We start from the raw sequence: 18,085 nt of genomic DNA, 5'->3' as shown, positions 1-18,085 counted from the left end.
GTCGTAAAGCAATTAAACGACTAAGGATCAAGCTTGGGCAAGTAGCTAGGGGATTAGCAAGGATAATACAAGTATTAAAGCACCTAATTAAAAAGGATTAAGCTTAATGAAAAGCTTCCACCATAAGAAGAGGACAAGTGGCAAGAGTGATGCAAGTGGTGACATAGGCTTGTTTACATCACTTTCCACTAACTAACCAAGAGTTAGCCAAACAAATATCCACCTACCATTCCATTTACACCACAAAATAAGTCAACACAAGCAAGCTTTTTTTCTCCCCCATTTTCATTGCTCTCGGCCAAAACAGAACCAGCACATTAAAACTGCTATATCTCCTTCATTTCTCACTCAAATGTTGTATTCTATAGCTCGTTGGAAAGGTATTGAGATGGCCTACAACTCTTGTTCACAAGTCTCATCCAAATAAGCATGGTAAGACCCTCATTTTTACAGTTCTTTAAATCGGACTTTTAGAAACTTCAAAGCCTAATTTTGTGTTCTTGATTTCTTTGGAAAGATCAAGCTTGTAGGAGGCTCCATAAGGCTTCCTAGTAACTTTCCACCCTCCAAGAAAGGTATAAATCTTCACACCCTTTAGTAATAAGTTTGAATGTTGAAGTTTGGAGATGGTTTGGATGGATGAGTAGTAATTTGAATGATAAGCATGATTCGAGCTTAATTGTTAAGTAGTTTAGTTGAATTTGGAGATGTTATAATATATGATTGAATTGAGATCCTTGAGCTTATTATGACTGAAATCAGTAGCATTGATGTGTATCTTGAGTTGTTGTTGATTGGTAGTTGGATTGATATGATTTAGAATGGTAAAAAATTTGGAAATCGCGTAAACATAGCCGTCGTAATGTCCGATTTACTTTAGACTGCTTTTGTTCATAACATTAGGACCTGAGAACTCCATTCTAGGTTTTTACCATTGCCATTCTTAGATAGTTCATGTTACGAGCTTCGTTTTGATATGTGGTTCGTTTGATTCCGATGTATGGTTTAGGAGAAACGGCCGTTTTAAGTAACGACGTTTCGCGAACGAAACATTACCCCTCGCCTTACTTTGAAACATAGGTTAAAGACCTTAAATGACTAATTAGAGTATGAAACATTTTTGTAAAGTGTAATAGGCAGTTGGTAAGACACTCGCGAAGGAATCTCCTTAAAACTCGTAATGGTTAATTTATTAAAAATGGTGGAGCTGAGGGTACTCGAGCGACTTAAGAGAATCAGTAAGCGCAAAGCGAGCGTTAGAGTCTAATTTGGTTAAAGTATAGATTTACAAGAGACTTCGGTTTAATTCCAACTTATATGTTGTTTATAGGTTACCAGACTCGTCCCGAGCCATTTGTAACCCCCAGTCGCTCAGACAAGTTTTCTACCCGTTATACTGTTGTTGTGATGTATATGTGTAAATGCATGATCTTGTGATAAATACATATTTGTTATTAGCAAATTCTTGCGATATATTGTAGCATGTGATATGGTATATATGCATGCCTGTTTCGTATTCTTGATTTATATATCTGTTGGTTCAAATGCTTATTCGTTGCATAATACCTATGCTAGAGATAAGCGGTATTTGCGTATACCCTTAGTATAGGGGATCAAAATGTGAACTTTTTCTAAAACCGGGAGGCGAGACTCCCGAGTATAATATATATTTATATATATATATATATTGATATAGTTTTTAAAACTATTAATCGAATAAGGTTTATTCGATAACTTTATTTTATTTAATGAATATTATTACGAATATTCATTCGAGGGCTTATGACTCCTTTATTTTATTTAAATGAATATTATTTTGAATATTTATTCGAGGGCTTATGTCTTCTTTATTTTATTAAATGAATATTATTTTGAATATTCATTCGAGGGCTTATGACTTCTTTATTTTATTAAATAAATATTATTTTGAATATTCATTTGAGGACTTATGACTCCTTTTATTTTATTATTTGAATATTATTTGAATATTCATTCGAGTGCTTATGACTCTTTTATATTATTTATTGAATATTATTTGAATATTCATTCGAGGGCTTATGACTCAGTTTATATTATTTAATGAATATATTATTTGAATATTCATTTGAGGATCTATGACTCCGATTATTTGCTGAGATATATTCTTTATTTTATTAAAGAATAAGGTGTCGATAATCAAACTTATCTTTGATTATTCAAATAAAGATAGTACTTTCATATAAGTATATCTTTGGTTATTTAATACTCATTTCAAGTATAAGTTTTAATACTTCTACTTCAATTATTTTTATAAAGATTATTCTTTATGGGAATATTATTTAAATAATAATATTCAGACATTTTCTAAATATTCTGGGGACTGATTTACTTCATTAAATCAGCTTTACTCCAAACACTCTTTAAAGTGTTTTCGAGTCTTCAAAATGATTTTTAAAAGTTAGAGCGGATCCCAAAACTCATTTTTATATTTAAGATCTTCCTTTTTAAGGGGATTTAAATACTCGCTCAAAACCTGAGGGATCCGGCTCTGTGGTGTATTTTATATTCGCAACACGGTTGCAGTTTTGGTAAATGAATTGATTATTTACCCAACGTTCGGGAAGTAAGTCCATCTATTGAGTCGGCATAAACAACATGGGCTCAGTGGGCGTCCATGATAGTGTAAGTGGCTCAGTGGGAGTCCATCAAATGCATAAGTGGCTGAGTGGCAGTCCAGCATAAGGTCCTATTGAGACCAGGGTGATGATCAGTGGGGAATTCGTCCATCTACTAGTAGAAAAGGTTACTTATTGGTATCTTTGCCTGATCAGCAAGATATCAGGTTTATGCCAAGGTTTTCTCCTTTCCAAATTCATTGGATATTACAACTCTGTTTATAATTTTCATAACAGAGGTTTTCAAGGAGTGTATGAAATGTATATATATAGGTGTATATATATATCGGGATTTAATGAAGTATCTCGTAACTTCATTATTTATAATGATATTCAAAGATTGAATCTATTCAAATCTTGTCTTGTAGTCTCATTTATGTGATGAACTTTTGAACTGATTATAACTTGAACGGTGGTAGTTCAAGTAATATTTGGAAAAGATATAAGTATATTGGGGTATCTTGTAACTTCATATTTTCAACTTATATCTAGTTAATGATTATCTTATGCATATCAAAGATTTTCAGAAAAACATTGAGACAAGGGTAGATATATGAGATCACCTTGCAACGATATTTTTATATAATTATAAACTGGAACTCTATGTATATTATGCATGGAAGAGGACTTCCAAGATTTTGAAAAGTATATATGTATATATACTGAATATTTTGCGACTTCATCGCATTAAGATATCAAACTTGGTTCATTTCTTTTGACCAAGACTTTCATGAGTACTATGAGAAGGCTCATATATTGTTAATCATTATACATATTATTTTGGTGGGCTTGCTGCTCACCCTTGCTTTCTTCTTTCATCACACAACAACAGATAGAAAAGATGAACATGACCAAGCTCCCGATTCGCAAGCGATTAGAAAACGTTCCGCAGTCTTCTGAAAGCGTTGATGCCACCGTAGCTGAGGTAGGAGCTACCAATAGGCTAGGTTTTCAACTATTGATGAACCAGACTTATGTATAATATGAATTCTAATAATGGCAAGGAATATGTAAATTTATTCAGAACCTTTTTAAGGTGTAACGGTTTATAATTGTGGAATATAAGGACTTGTGTTATTTTTTGAGTGTTCATCTCTGAGACTATAACTTGTGGTGTGTGTGTTTATTGTGGGGTCACAGTACAGAGTAGTTGATTATTTATTAAGATTGGGTGTTATTAAGGGAAATGGAACTCGTGACAACCCGGATCCCCGACCCCGGATTTGGGGGTGTTACAATGGTGATGACATATTAGTCAAAAGCCTAACCAAAGACGATCATATTAGCCACCTCAGAGAGGCATTTGAGGTGCTGAGGCACCACAAGATAATGTTGAACCCCACCAAGTGTGCTTTTGGTGTTGGGTCTGAAATTTTTTTGGGTTACATGGTCTATCAGAGGGGAATAGAGGCCAACCCCGATAAGATCAAGGCAATCCTGGACATGGAGCCACCACACTCCATTAAGGACGTTCAGAAGTTGACAGAAAGAATTGCAGCTCTAAGGAGGTTCATCTCCAAATCTGGAGACAAATACCTGCCCTTTTTCAAACCCTTAAAAAGGTGAAGAATTTTGAATGGACTGAGTGCTAAGAGGCCTTTGAACAACTAAAGAAGTACATGACTGAAGCCCCGTTGTTGGCCAAACCAAGTCCGAAGGACACCCTTTATCTGTACTTGGCGGTATCTGAACAAGCCGTGAGTGCAGTCCCCGTGAAGGAAGAACAGAAACTCCAAAAGCCTGTATACTATGTAAGCAAGGTGCTCCATGAAGCAGAGTTGAATTACTCCACCACAGAGAAGTTCACGCTTGCTCTCATTACAGCCTCGAGGAAGCTGAGACCATACTTCCAGGCTCACAAGATCGAAGTCCTGATGGAGCAACCGTTGAGAAACATTCTTCATAGCCTGAAGGCCAGTGGAAGGCTCATTAAGCGGGAAATTAAGTTAGGAGAATTTGACATCAAGTACAAGCCTCGAACGGCCATCAAGGCTCATGCCTTAGCAGACTTCGTGGTCGAATGCACCATTAACGAATAAGAAGTTGGGGTCAAGAAATAGTAACCCCAGAAGGAGAAGAGAAAGGGAAGGATAAAGAAATGACCATGATAGAGTATTGGGTTCTCCATTTTGACGGAGCATCCAAAACAAAATTTAGTGGTGCAGGCCTAGTCATGCAAAGCCCCGATGGGTTTATGATTGAGTATGCTTTAAAGTTGGACTTCCCAACTACGAACAACGGAGCAGAATATGAAGCACTAATAGCTAGCTTAGGCTTGGCTCGAGCCGTGAGGGCCAAAAACTTGAAGGTCTGTGGAGACTCAAGACTTATGGTTGCTCAAGTTAATGGAGAGTTTGAGGCTAAAGATGATACTATGGCCAAGTACTTGAGAGTCGTAAAGGGAATACTGACTCAATTTGATGAATGGTACGCAAAACATGTTCCGAGAGATGATAACACTACAGTGGATGCCTTATCCCAGTTCGCCTTGTCTGAAATTGAGAACTATCCGAGAAGTATCTACTTCCAGGTCATGAAGATCCCTACTATTCATGTCATAAATTTGATAGCACCGCTTGGTATGACGAGCTGTTGGATAGACCCGATCAAGACCCACTTAGAGACTGGGTGGCTCCCCAATGATGCCCAGGAGGCACGCAAGCTGTCGGTTAGAGCATTGAGATATTGATTGAATGCCTTCTCTATAAAAGGTCCTTTGTTATTCCATACCTGAAGTGCTTAAGACCTGTTGAAGCAGAGGATGCACTTAAAGAAGCCCATGAAGGGATTTTTGGAAAACACTTGGGGGCAGGGCCCTCGCTCACAAGATAACTCAGTTGGGATTTTACTGGACAACTATGCTAGCCGATGCAAAAGCTTTTGTGAAGAAATGTGACAGGTGCCAGAGGCACGCTCTAATAGTACGACAACCCCCCGAGAGGCTTACATCTATCAACACACCCATCCCTTTTGCAATGTGGGGAATGGATATACTTGGACCATTTTTTATAGCATCGGGAAAGAGGAAGTTCATTGTGGTAGCCATAGACTACTTCACGAAGTGGATTAAGGCTAAGGCACTAGCCAAGATGACCACCAATCAAATTACCCAATTCTTCTTGGAGAATGTGATATGCCGATTTGGGATCTCATGCATCCTTGTCACGGATAATGGGCGATAATTTGATAATACAGAATTCAGAGAGTACTGATATGATAATAACATAGAGATTCGCTTCACCTCGGTTGCTCACCCACCAACAAACGGGCAGGCAGAAGTTGTTAACAAAATAATCCTTGATGGACTTAGGAAAAAGGTGGAACGCTAAAGAAAGATGAGTTGCTGTATGTATTATGGGCATATTGTACCACCTGCAAAGTGACTGCTGAAGCTACCCCATTTATGTTGGCTTATGGAGCCTAGGTCGTGGTGCCCCTCGAGATCACTCATGGATCCCCTAGGATCGAAGCTTACGAGCCAGAGTCCAACGAAGAAGGCATCAGGCTCGCTCTCAATCTCATTGACGAGGTTCGAGATGAGGCCAACGCCCGCAATGCAGAGCATCAATGAAGAGCCTCCCTCTATTATAATAGAAGGGTTAAAGAAAAGTTCTTTTAGCAAGGAGATTTGGTTCTAAGGAAGATTGAAGCATCGGGAGTCGGGAAGAGATGAAAGCTAGCCCCTAACCGGGAAGGACCTTATAAGGTCAGAAAGATATTAGGATGAGGATCCTACAAATTGGAGACCCTGAGTGGTGATGAAGTGCCCCGCACTTGGCACGCTTCAAACCTGAAGGTTTATTATGTTTAGGAAATTTGTGATGTGTTCCTAGTACTTAGTATTAAATTTAGAAATAAGGTCGATGAAACCATCTTATTTAAGGGTTGAACCCAATTCTCAGAGATATTATCTATGCAAGTTTATTTCTATCATATTGTCTACCGATTTATTTAAGTACGAGCATATAAAGAATGCAAGTCCCGAAGGACCATATGCCGAAAATAAAAGACAAGTATGAAATGAAATCAAACAAAATGCATAAATAAAGATCCTGAAGGATAACAAGTTAAGTCCCGAAGGACCAATAGGTTACAAACCAAGATAGTTTGAATAAACAAGTTCTAAAAACAAAGCCACATGTGGCAATCAAAGGTATGCACGACCATATCAGTCACTCATCAGAAGAACCCTCCTCTTCCTCACCATTCCCCGCTCCCAGGCCATTTTTCTCCTCCCCCTTATCTTTCTCGTCTGAACTAGCCTCGGAGGACGAGTTGCTGCTCCTTGCAACAGGCTCCCTGATCTTCCCATAAAGGGCTGCTGGGGAATTACCTTTAGAATCAGAACCCCCATGAATGGAACTAGACTGAGATCACATATTGGGGGTCTCGGGCACAGACCCGGAGGCCTTCCCGGAAGGGTCCATAACAGGTAGTGACCAAGGGTAAGACAGGAGACTCGGGTCCTCGATGTCTGGATACATGCCATAAGTATCATTCACTCTCCTCTTCCAACCTATGGCCAGTTTAACGGGGTACATCTTATCATCATGCTCATCCATCATCTTAGTGAAAGACGGGGATCTGTGGTATGAGTCCATGAGGTCTCTCCATTCATTCTTCCTCTTCTCCTCCACCTTAGCGCACTTCCTTTCCAAGGATGCAATCTTACCCTCTGCTTCATGAGTTTTGAACTCCCACTCCTCTGAGGAAATCTTCATTTTGTTCATTGAGGTCTGTAGCGCTGTATAGTCACTCCTCATCTTTATGCTTTGGGTGGAGGACGCAGCAAAGTAAGCGTTGGCCTGACAAGGAGAACATTAAAAGGAGTTATAAAAAGTCAGAAGGGCTGAGTCCCCAAACACAAGGCCTAGGCCGACCAGCATAAAATAAGGTCTTTTGGCCGAGCAGAACCTCCTATAAAGTTGGTTCCTGTGAAATTTATACAAGTTCCAAAAGAAGTGTACTTAAACGAAAAGTTTATACAAGTTGGAGTGTACCTGATATAAGACATGAGCCCCATCCTCTCGGCCTCAAGAAGTTTCTCTCCAAAAGAGACATGAAGAAGGTCTGGAGGAGTAACAACAGTTCCTCGACCACTCGAGGGCTAATTCTAGACTGCCGAACACTGAGTCATTGTTAGAGATGCCCAAACCAGGTTCTCAGGGGGACCTTGCACTCCCATCAAAGTCTTTGGTCCTCTTCTAGCCAGATCCAGGCGCTTCAAGGAAAGCAGGAATCTTAGGGACTCGGTTGGCCTGTTTTGCTGCGTCCTAAGCCATCCCTCCCGTAATCGCATCTCTTTTGTTGACCTTATCATCAAGAGCCTCATCAGCTGAAACAAGATAAAAGAAGACAAATATAAGAATAAACTTGTATAAAGTTGAAGTAAAATAAATATAAATACCCTCTATATAGAGGCCGCTAATGCCAATCTCAACTAGCTTGGTTTCTGTTACGAACTCCCAATAGGGGGATCTCCCGTCATCATCAATAAGAAGATCGCGAGCATTAAGTTCAACATTAGAAAGGTTGAGAATGTAGTGAGAACTATCAACTAGGCTACTGAAGTCACGTCTGAAGTACGCTCCCCAGTTCCCACCTTTCCATTCTAATACCATAAACTTCTTATTCCATTTGTGGTTTGAGTCATAAAGAGAGCTCATGTTCACTATATGAGGAACATGAGGTCTATGTTGTATCATGACCCAGCCAGGTCTGTTCAGGGGAGAAGTTTTCATCATGAATATACTTTGAAACATCGTTACGCTCAGCTGGATGCCCAAGTCATGGCACCTCACTATGGAGAGAATGATAAAAGCCCACCCATTGGGGTACAGTTGGCAGGGATGAATTTGGAGCCTGGATGAGACTAAACATAAGTCATTAGTCTTAGCTAAGGGCTGATTACGTTAATTACCATGATTAGAAAACTTATAAAAGTTAAAACAAGATTAGCTTTTCAGCTAAATAAGTTCCATGAAGGCCAGAGTGCTCACGAGCACTAGAACAGAACATTCTCCTCATAACGGGTCAGACTACCCTGTAGGAGACTCCCAAGTTCTATTAAGAGTAGCCCTGGTCGACCAGCCAACAAAATGAGGCTTTGTGGCCGACCAGGAGCCTCTGTAGGATAGCTCAGAGGGCCTCAAAGTCCATTAAGACCAGCCCTAGCCGACCAGGATACAAAAGGAGGCCATGTGGCTGACCAGGAGCCTCTGTAGGACAGCCCGGAGGGCCTCAAAGTCCATTAAGACCAGCCCTGGCCGACTAGGCTACAAAAGAAGGTCATGTGGCCGACCAGGAGCCTCTTTAGGACAACCCAGAGGGCCTCAAAGTCCGTTAAGACCAGCTTTGGCCGACCAGGATACAAAAAGAGGCCATGTGGCCGACCAGGAGCCTCTACAGGAGAGCTTTGAGGCCTTCTAAAGTGGTTCTGGTGGTTCTCCTGAGAAATTTTGTCCGAATTCGTAAGAAGGAGTTGACCTCGAAAGGAAAAACAAGTTTCGTGAAGACTAGAACGTCCACGAGAACGAATTCCATAAAGATCAGAACATCGGAAAGAACAAGTTCCGTGAAGACCATATGGTTCACGGAAGAAAGTTTTGTAAATTGTAAAGCGTTCTCCATAGCAAGTTCGGAAAACTCTTCCTCCCAGCCAATCAAACCACCCTAAGAGTGGCCCCAAGGCCTATTAAGACCAGCCTTGGCCGACCAGGCTGCAATTGGGGCCTTAAGGCCGACCAGGAGCTCCTTTAAGAGAGCCCTGAGGCCTTCTGAAGTTGTTCCGGGGACCCTCTTGAGAAGTCTCGTGGAAATTTCATGAAAATGATAACTCTTAGCGGAACTAAGTTTCGTAAATACTAGAACATCTACGAGAATGAGTCTGTTGGAGTACAGAACATCCAATAGAGCAAGTTTGGACAATTTCAGTGAAGTTATCTACTAAACAAGTTCAGTGAAGTTATCTATTGAACAAGTTCAATAGAGCACAAACGTTCAGTTAGAACGAATACAGAACGTTCGATAGAATGAGTACGGAACGTTCACTGAATTAAGAGTAGCAGAACCTTGAGAAACTCTAGGACAACCATGAGATTAATTTCATGGATAACTAAGAGTAAGGATAGCCCTGAAAAGAGCACAAAGGGATTGAGTCTAAGTAGAAGGTTCCACAAAAAGCAATTTAGAGCGAACACCCCTTGTTAGCAAGGAGCAGGATGACCCGCCCCTGGCTGACCAGGAGGTGGCCGATCAAATGAGGACGACTAGGCCACAAATGAGGGCATGTGGCCGAGAAGGACATCCTGCAGCAGGAGGTCATGCTCGGCCGCGGCGACCCCCCTGCGAAAATTTTCAATTTTTTTGTAAAAATGCAAAAAAAACAAAAAAAATCAATTTTTTTTAAAATTTTCAGGATTTTAGGATTAAGCCCCGGTTAGGGTCGATTAGTGAAATTTAGCACAAATTAGGGCCGATTAGTGTATATTAAGCGTAATTAACCCGAATCAGGGGGACTTAGTGACTCGCGTGATGAAATTAGCCCAGGTTAGGGCTGCTTAACCAATTTACTCTCGTGATTAATGTGAGTTAAGGATAATTAGTGTCTCATACATACTGATTAGTCCTGATTAGTCCCGTTTAGGGCAAATTAGCCTCGATTAAGGCCAATTAGCTTAAAATTAGGCTTTTAAGCCTAGTTAGCAGTTTATACAGGAAAATTAGCCCTAATTAGAGCCAATTAGCCCCGATTAGGGACAGTTGGCAGCTTTCACCCTATAATTAACCTTGACGAAGGTTAAGTGGTAATAAATGCTCGCTTTTTAGTCCCGGTTGGGAGCGTTTATTGTCAACACTATCCAAGTAGCCTGTACAAAGGCCTTAAGTGTGTAAACTCACAGTAATAATTCATTATAAATGTGTAGGTCACTCCATACTTTACAATAATACGGAGATACCCATGAAGGGCCGATACCCGAGAAGGGCCAAAAGTACCCCGAGTCGCGAAAAGACCATTATAACTTCCACGAAAACTCGAGAAGTATTCCCGGAAGTTGGGGGAAATGATATGGATAGAAAATGCACCCGACACATTAAATATCACAATTATTACACTTGGGCTTCTTGTCTGAAGTCCAGTACAAACCTGTCTGGTCTGAGCTCGTAGCAGACTCAAGACGGCCCATGTAGACAATGTAACATCCCAAATCCGGGGTTAGGATTGGGTGTCACCAAATAACTTTAAACAATATAAACCTGTATATTAAAACAAATATACAAATAACCCCTCAATTCTGGATCGTTTACAGGTTATGGTATGAAACAAGAATCTAACCTTCTAAAATTTATATCAACTAAATACAATTCTATTACCTCTTTACTAACTCCCTTGTCTTATTTATTCTAACATCTCCAATTTCTCGAAGCTGGGATTTTTTCAACTTTCCTGTCTATTAAGAGCTATTCACTTTAATCCTCATTCGAACTGAAAGAAATAAGAATTCACAAAGTAAGAGTGAGCCAAAAATGTCCAGCAAGTAACATAAATAATTTCCAGGTATCAATATTTAAAAGAAATTTCCGGACACAATCCTTAAATAATTTATAAATATATTATTTATTTGAAGTAGTTGAGCGAATAAATCATTGGCTTTTATTAGCCCTCAATCATAAATCAAAAGCAACGAGTAATTTACTGATTCATCTTTTGAATCAGGTCTTGGTCTGGTTTTATAACCATAGAACTTTTCAAGAAGGATTGCCGTTAATGGCGATCAACAATAAATTAGACTGGACACTAGAACCAATATTCGCACTCATACCCTGCTGATCAGTCATGATATAGTGCAGATTTATACCTACATGTATAGATCCATTCGGGTACCCAGGCTCTATGGCCCAATCACCAAGGGTCCGGTTCATCCCCGGCCCATAGGGTCCATTCCATCCCTGACCCTCATCGTAACCATCCAGTCCATAGAGTATTTTGATATCAAATCATTTTAATTTCAAAACATCCCGATTCAGGGTCCGTAAATAACGCGGAATAATAGGTATTTTCTCAAGAGATCAATCAATAATAAAGGAACAATAATGAATGGTACTTGCATAAGTAAGAGTAATTGCAGCAAATTATAAAACATTTATCTATTCTGAACTTAGAATATGAAAGAAATACTTGCAGTATATCATAGGAAAGCTCAAGATTACTTGCCTTAATTGATAATACTCTGATCTTTAACTATCTGCCATATAACTCAGTTCTAGTATATCTGTGTTTCCAGTGACAGGCTATATGCCCCTTTCTGTCAATCACCATTCTATATTTATCTCTATTATGTATTTATTTGTTTCAGTATCACACACAATGAAGCTTTACTTTTACTACCACTGTCTGGCTTTGAACGTCTTGAACTATGTGTATCTATCATAGAAGATACCATTTCAATTAACTAACAATATAAAATTGCCTATTACACACTTTTCCTTATTGTCTACCCGCCCGATACTAACAGATAGGGATCACATTTAATCATATAAAGTTTAAAAGACATGAGGACTCACAATTCACGTAACACGTAAATATATAAGGCATGTATCACATAATTCATATAACATATGATTCAGCTCGTCAAAATATTCGATTCGATATATTCAAAATTGAAATCGGGCCAAAAAATAGTATTTATCGATCAATAACCGACTCAGAACGACTCGCAAAATAAGCGACCTTTCGATACAAAATAATTTAGGTCTTGAAAGTATTTTTAATATAGCATAATATTTTCCTGAGTCTAGACGCGTTCGTTTCGTATTAAACGGACGAACGGTCTATTTATTATAAATGAAATAAGAATAATTTAATTAATAATAACATTAATTGAATTTTAAATACCTTTATATAATTTTTAAAACCTCAAAATTATTTTTAAATCTTTATTTGTCTTAATTTTAAATAATTACATTTTATTTTACTATTTATAGAATTAATTAATTAATTAATTAAATTAATCAATTAAATTCCATAAATAATTATATAAATGAATTTTAAGTAATTAAATTAAATTTTGATTTTGAAAATAAATAAAGAAAATATTTTTTGAACTTTAAATAATTTAGTTAATTATTTAAAATAATTAACTAAATTAATTTTGAATTTTAAAATCAATTTTAAAATAAACAATAAAGTTTTCATTTATTTTTAAAAAACAAAAATCTAGAAACACATTTCAGAACTGAATTTGGGGAAAAACATGATTGAACTCTGGTTAAATTCTGGTTCAGCAACCGGGTCGACGAAGAACAGTCGACCCACCAGAATTCCCCTCCCTAGAATCCGATGAACTGCTGTTTTCCGGCCAGGTTCAATTGGAGTCCAAACTGCGGGAATTTTCTCGGATTTTGTTCCCCAGACAGTCGTAATTCGATCCCACGATTCAACACTAACAGCCATCACCACAGACGAGTTAAAACTCGTCGATTCCGGCCGAAAAGCCATTGATTCCGGCGAGAATTCGAGAACTCCGGTGAAACTTCAATCCAACTCGTTACTTAACCAAAAACAAGGTTTTATACATGGAATAAAAGCTTATGACATGCACAATTCAACCCAACAATCCAAACATGCCAACAATCACAATCAAACTCAGAAAATCAAAAGTAAAAACCGATAAAATTCAATAACTCGTTTATACTATTCCGGGGGTTATAATTATCAATTAGATATACTATTCAATTGCAAATTCGATAATAAAGCTCATTTACACATCTAAATCATCAAACGATTCAAGAACAAGAAACCCCCAAATCGGCTATAAACCCTAAAATTATGAATCGAAAAATTACCCATCCTCGAAATGATTTTATGATATAAACAGATAGAGGGTGATCTGGGCTTCATTTTGGTTATTCCAACTTCAAATTTGGAGATCAAAATCATGTTGAAATCGACCTTGATTCTCAAGAACACCTCAAGAACAATTTTTAGAGAATTTTCAGATTTTTATTTATTTATTTTTTCATATTTTTATATAATAAAATAATAATTAAATAATAAATAAATAATAAATAAATGGTATTTATAGTTATAAAAATAATACTCCCAAAATTATTTAGGGCCTAATTATATCATTTAATAAAATTAATTAGCCCAAAATTAATAATTGACGGGGATTAATTTTTAATCCAACAAATACAAAAATTATGTCAAAAATCCCAAAAATTACGAATAATCCAAAAATGCAAAAATATTGAATATTTGATATTCCCAAAATTTTATAAAAATTAAAATATGATTTTTGTGGGCTTTGACGTCCCAGTAGGGGCTCGAAAAAGTCATTTTTCATGAAGCAAAACATTTTCTAAATCAACTAAATGTTTGGAAAATCATTATGGTATACACCATAGAATGGAAAAATAAGGCTAGTTGCTCTATACGAAATGTCAGCTATTAAAACGAATCCTGGATAATATAAATTTTAATATAAATCCATTTAACCTTAATAAAATACCCACAAATAATCCAAACCACACATAACATATGTAGCACATATCTATTAACCTTTTATGATCAATCCTAATTTTTAATATCATATATCCCATAATACTTATTTAACATAACATACAACAATCAAAATTTCTCGGTCGTTACAGATAAAGCCCACCAACAGAGGTCGTCAACGTCCACGAATACAAGATGTTCATGAACTAGGACCAATACGGCTGGAAGAGCAGAGACATGTGTCCAAACAAACTCAAAGTCCTACACAGAAGGTTCTGGAGATCCTTCGCTTAAAGGATTCCTAATCGCCATCTAAGTTGGAGACTTGTCCACCAAGTCTCCCAACACAAGTCTAACCCTAGACTTACCTCTATATAAAGGGCTCTACCCCTCAACCTAGAACTACGTAGGCATCTTGCAAGGACCGATAGTCCCGAGCGCGAGAGCAGCCATTAAAGCTCGAATCTCAAAAACCCTAGCATTAATTACTAATGTACTCTAGTTTTTATTCCACAACAACGATGTTAAATATTTTTAACGGAATCATATTATTTGCACAATTTTTTAGAGTTCATCCATACAATCTGCAATATTTGTAATTCATCCACACAATCTGCATTTTTGTGATAGTTCAATCACTCATATTATACTTTACTCATTTTATTATCCATTCTTCGTGGTTGCGTTGATTGTACAATGTTGAAATTAAGGATGGGCCTTTTTTACACACTGTGGGCTTGTCAGCGATAGAATCTGCTGAAGCCTTAACCTGGTCAAGCTGGGGCACAATGCTAAACTTTCGGCCCGCAATGGGGTTCTTTTGCTCAGTTCATTACATCTGTACTATGATTTCAGGGAATTGATAAACAAATTTATATTATTCAGTGAATTTATATTTATGTTGTACCAGTGCTACTACTACACCTACACGCGTTGATTAAATTTAAAATATAAATTTGAAAATTTGTATCGTGATAGGATTAGTTTTGTATTAAAAACTCTCTTTGTACCACTTATTGTGTTACCAATCAAATTTTCATCCTATAAATCAATCTATCTGTCCAATTTTTTAAAATATAATAAATCATTTAAAATATATTTGATCAATTTTATTTTTTAAAATCTAATACTCCCATCACTAAAAATACTAGTTTACTAAGCCGTTTCGCATCAGACTTATAAAATAATGTTTCGTTTTTCCCCTTTATATGATATTTTGATTTCAAAAATCTTAATAAAATATGTTGTAGAAATTTTAGGAGAAAATTACAGATAATGATAAATATTTATAGATACTTGTAAAAATTAAAAGAAAAATTTAGGAAAAAATATTATAGTAAGTTGACTTTTGGAAGAATGAGGATAAATGATATTAAAAAGGAAATTTAGGAGAATATCAATACAATGAGTTTATTTAAAATGATGTAGAAGTTTTAAGAAAATATTACGATGGTAAGTTGATTTAGAAATTCCTATCGGAAAATGTTGTAAAAACTTTAGAATAATATCATGAACGATGACACTTTATTTAGGAGAATGTAAGGTAATATCCAGATTGATAAATTTATTTAAAGTAACACAGAAATTTTAGGAGAAAATTATGATGGTAAGTTGATTTCAGAAATCTTAAGAGAAGATGTTGCATATATTTTAGGAAAATATCACACTACACCATAGATGGCCTATAATTACATTTCAGCAGGGTTGTTATCTTAGAATATGTTACTATAAGTATGGAATTTTCACCCCATAATAACACCATCACTTGAGGTGTTACCAACACTATAAAACTATGTTGCCATAGCTTACTCAGGTGTTACGTAGAGTAACACACGATACTACGTTGCTATAGACTATAAATGGTGTGCAAGACATGCCTGTACTTTAACAAGACTAAGTCAAATTGACAACCCTAAGTAAGTTGTATTGTAATCTTAGTTTGTATTTTGTACTTGTAACATTTAAAATCTGTAAAAATGTCAAAGGAGCAGACTGGAGTCTTTTTCTTTAAACAGTATCAAGCCTAAGAATTCTATCTGGAAGAAGATCAAGAAGATCATGTCTCAGAAGAATTATGAAGAAGCTTGGAGTTGAATAAATCTGTTTTGGGAAAAATGTTCTAAGTCAAGATCTCTACAAGTCACAGATTTAGTGTTATAGAGAAGTCATTAGAGAACTATAAAATGACTTATAGAGAACTCAGGAAAGCTACTAGAGAACTCAGAGATATTGTGGCGCCCTCCAAACCCGGGTCAGAAGTTTGGGGTCCACACACGCACTGTTTACAACCTGCTTATAACAATAATAAAGATAATAATAATATATATACAGTGACCCTACTTACCAACTACCATGGATCGCAACAGGTTAAAGTATGCACACAAGCCAAACACACTAATATATTACAAACCGTTCAAATCCCAACTATTCCAAACTCAAACTGAATATTAAACATATTACAAAATTTTACAAATTTACATTATTCCAAAAGAAGCCTACTAGCTCAGCTTTAACAGCCTTAATCCCTAGCTCTCGTACTGGACTGGGGATCCTTGCTACCAACTGGTTCCTTTTTAACTGGAAAGAGTATAAACAACATCGCACAAATGAGCTAACTAGCTCAGCAAGTCACAATGACAAAACTGAGAATAATGATCATCAAGTGAATATGGTTATGATATCAAGTGAACAATGGATTATGATTTAGAATTGGATATTATACTTTTAATTTAAAAACCAAGGTTAGGCTGCTGATCAGTCATGCACTAACCCCGAGCAAAGCACACAACATTGCTCTAACTACTGGATTCAAGGCACACATTGGCCTAACTTGACCATTATATGGTCTGACCACAAATCTGGTCCACAATTTTATAAAAACAATTCAATTCTAACATAATAACAAAATTAAACAATATTAAACAATAATCAGAATCATTAACAACAGTGAGTGTTTAATAATGAAAAGGGTTTCAACCCTTGTGTGGATCAACAAGGTACTTTCAAGGCTTGGATGTTGGGTAATGAAAGAATTGGATAACAAAGGAATCAACATTTCAGGGTTTCCAAAGATTTGGGCTTTCAAAGCATAGGATACAATGGTTGAGTATACAAGTAATTCAGTTCAGTGTTTGGGATTTTGTTTGCATGTAATTGTGGAGTAGTATCGTATGCTTGAGATTCGTGTTTGGGTACACAACAATCAATTGTCTAGAAAGAATAAGGTTTATGGCTCAAGAACAATAACTGGAATCAGGGTTGGGTTTCAATGCTTCAAAGCACTTGCAATATTAACAAGACTATCAAGTACTACAATATCTCGAGAAAGTTCAGAACACTTGCCTGGTGTTAGCTTACTACACAGCACTCGCTTCCAATCACAATCGTCTTACTCCTCAACTACCTGTTTCCCTTTCCTACGTCTTGCCTCTTCTGCTCACATATTATAAGCATCTATCAATCATCAACTCATAGGATTCTATACAACATATACTTCTATCTACCCTTCGTTTTACCCAAATCCGATTAACGGATTGAAAGTTATGCAATAATCAAGTAAACATCGAATGTATAGACCGATAGTCAATCAACAAGTCACATATAACACATAATACATCACATAATCAATGACAAATCATTTATGAAGAATTCTCGGGTTATAAATAGGCTTTCGGGTATTTAAAATGATTTTTTAAAACATTTTTCGGAATTAAAATGGGCCGTTGGATCAATTTCGGGTTAATAAACAGGGTTCGGTTGGCCAATTCTGGCTCCGAAATAATTTTAGAATAATTATCGAGCCTTGATAATAATTTAGAATAATATTTTAAAGCTCAAAACTATTTTTCAGAATTTTTAAATCATTTTTTTTAAATAATTAAATCTAATTAAATAATTAATTAAAATCAATTAATAATTAATTAAATCAATT

The 18,085-nt window shown here is 36.7% G+C and overlaps 1 long non-coding RNA gene across 2 annotated transcripts; it reads left to right on the top strand.

The window, feature by feature from the left end:
- The first annotated feature begins 262 nt into the window (after positions 1-262).
- Positions 263-15,060, top strand: LOC141724123 (uncharacterized). 2 transcript variants are annotated; one of them, XR_012576510.1, is made up of 3 exons: positions 263-432; positions 518-575; positions 14,865-15,060. It is a non-coding gene; the product is annotated as an uncharacterized LOC141724123 (long non-coding RNA). The 2 variants fall into 2 exon arrangements; XR_012576511.1 differs by lacking the exon at positions 14,865-15,060 and adding an exon at positions 1,331-1,376.
- Positions 15,061-18,085: the final 3,025 nt, after the last annotated feature.

Source organism: Apium graveolens, chromosome 5 (genome assembly GCF_009905375.1).
Source record: "Apium graveolens cultivar Ventura chromosome 5, ASM990537v1, whole genome shotgun sequence".
NCBI lineage: Eukaryota > Viridiplantae > Streptophyta > Magnoliopsida > Apiales > Apiaceae > Apium > Apium graveolens.
This window is presented reverse-complemented; position numbering and strand designations above follow the sequence as displayed.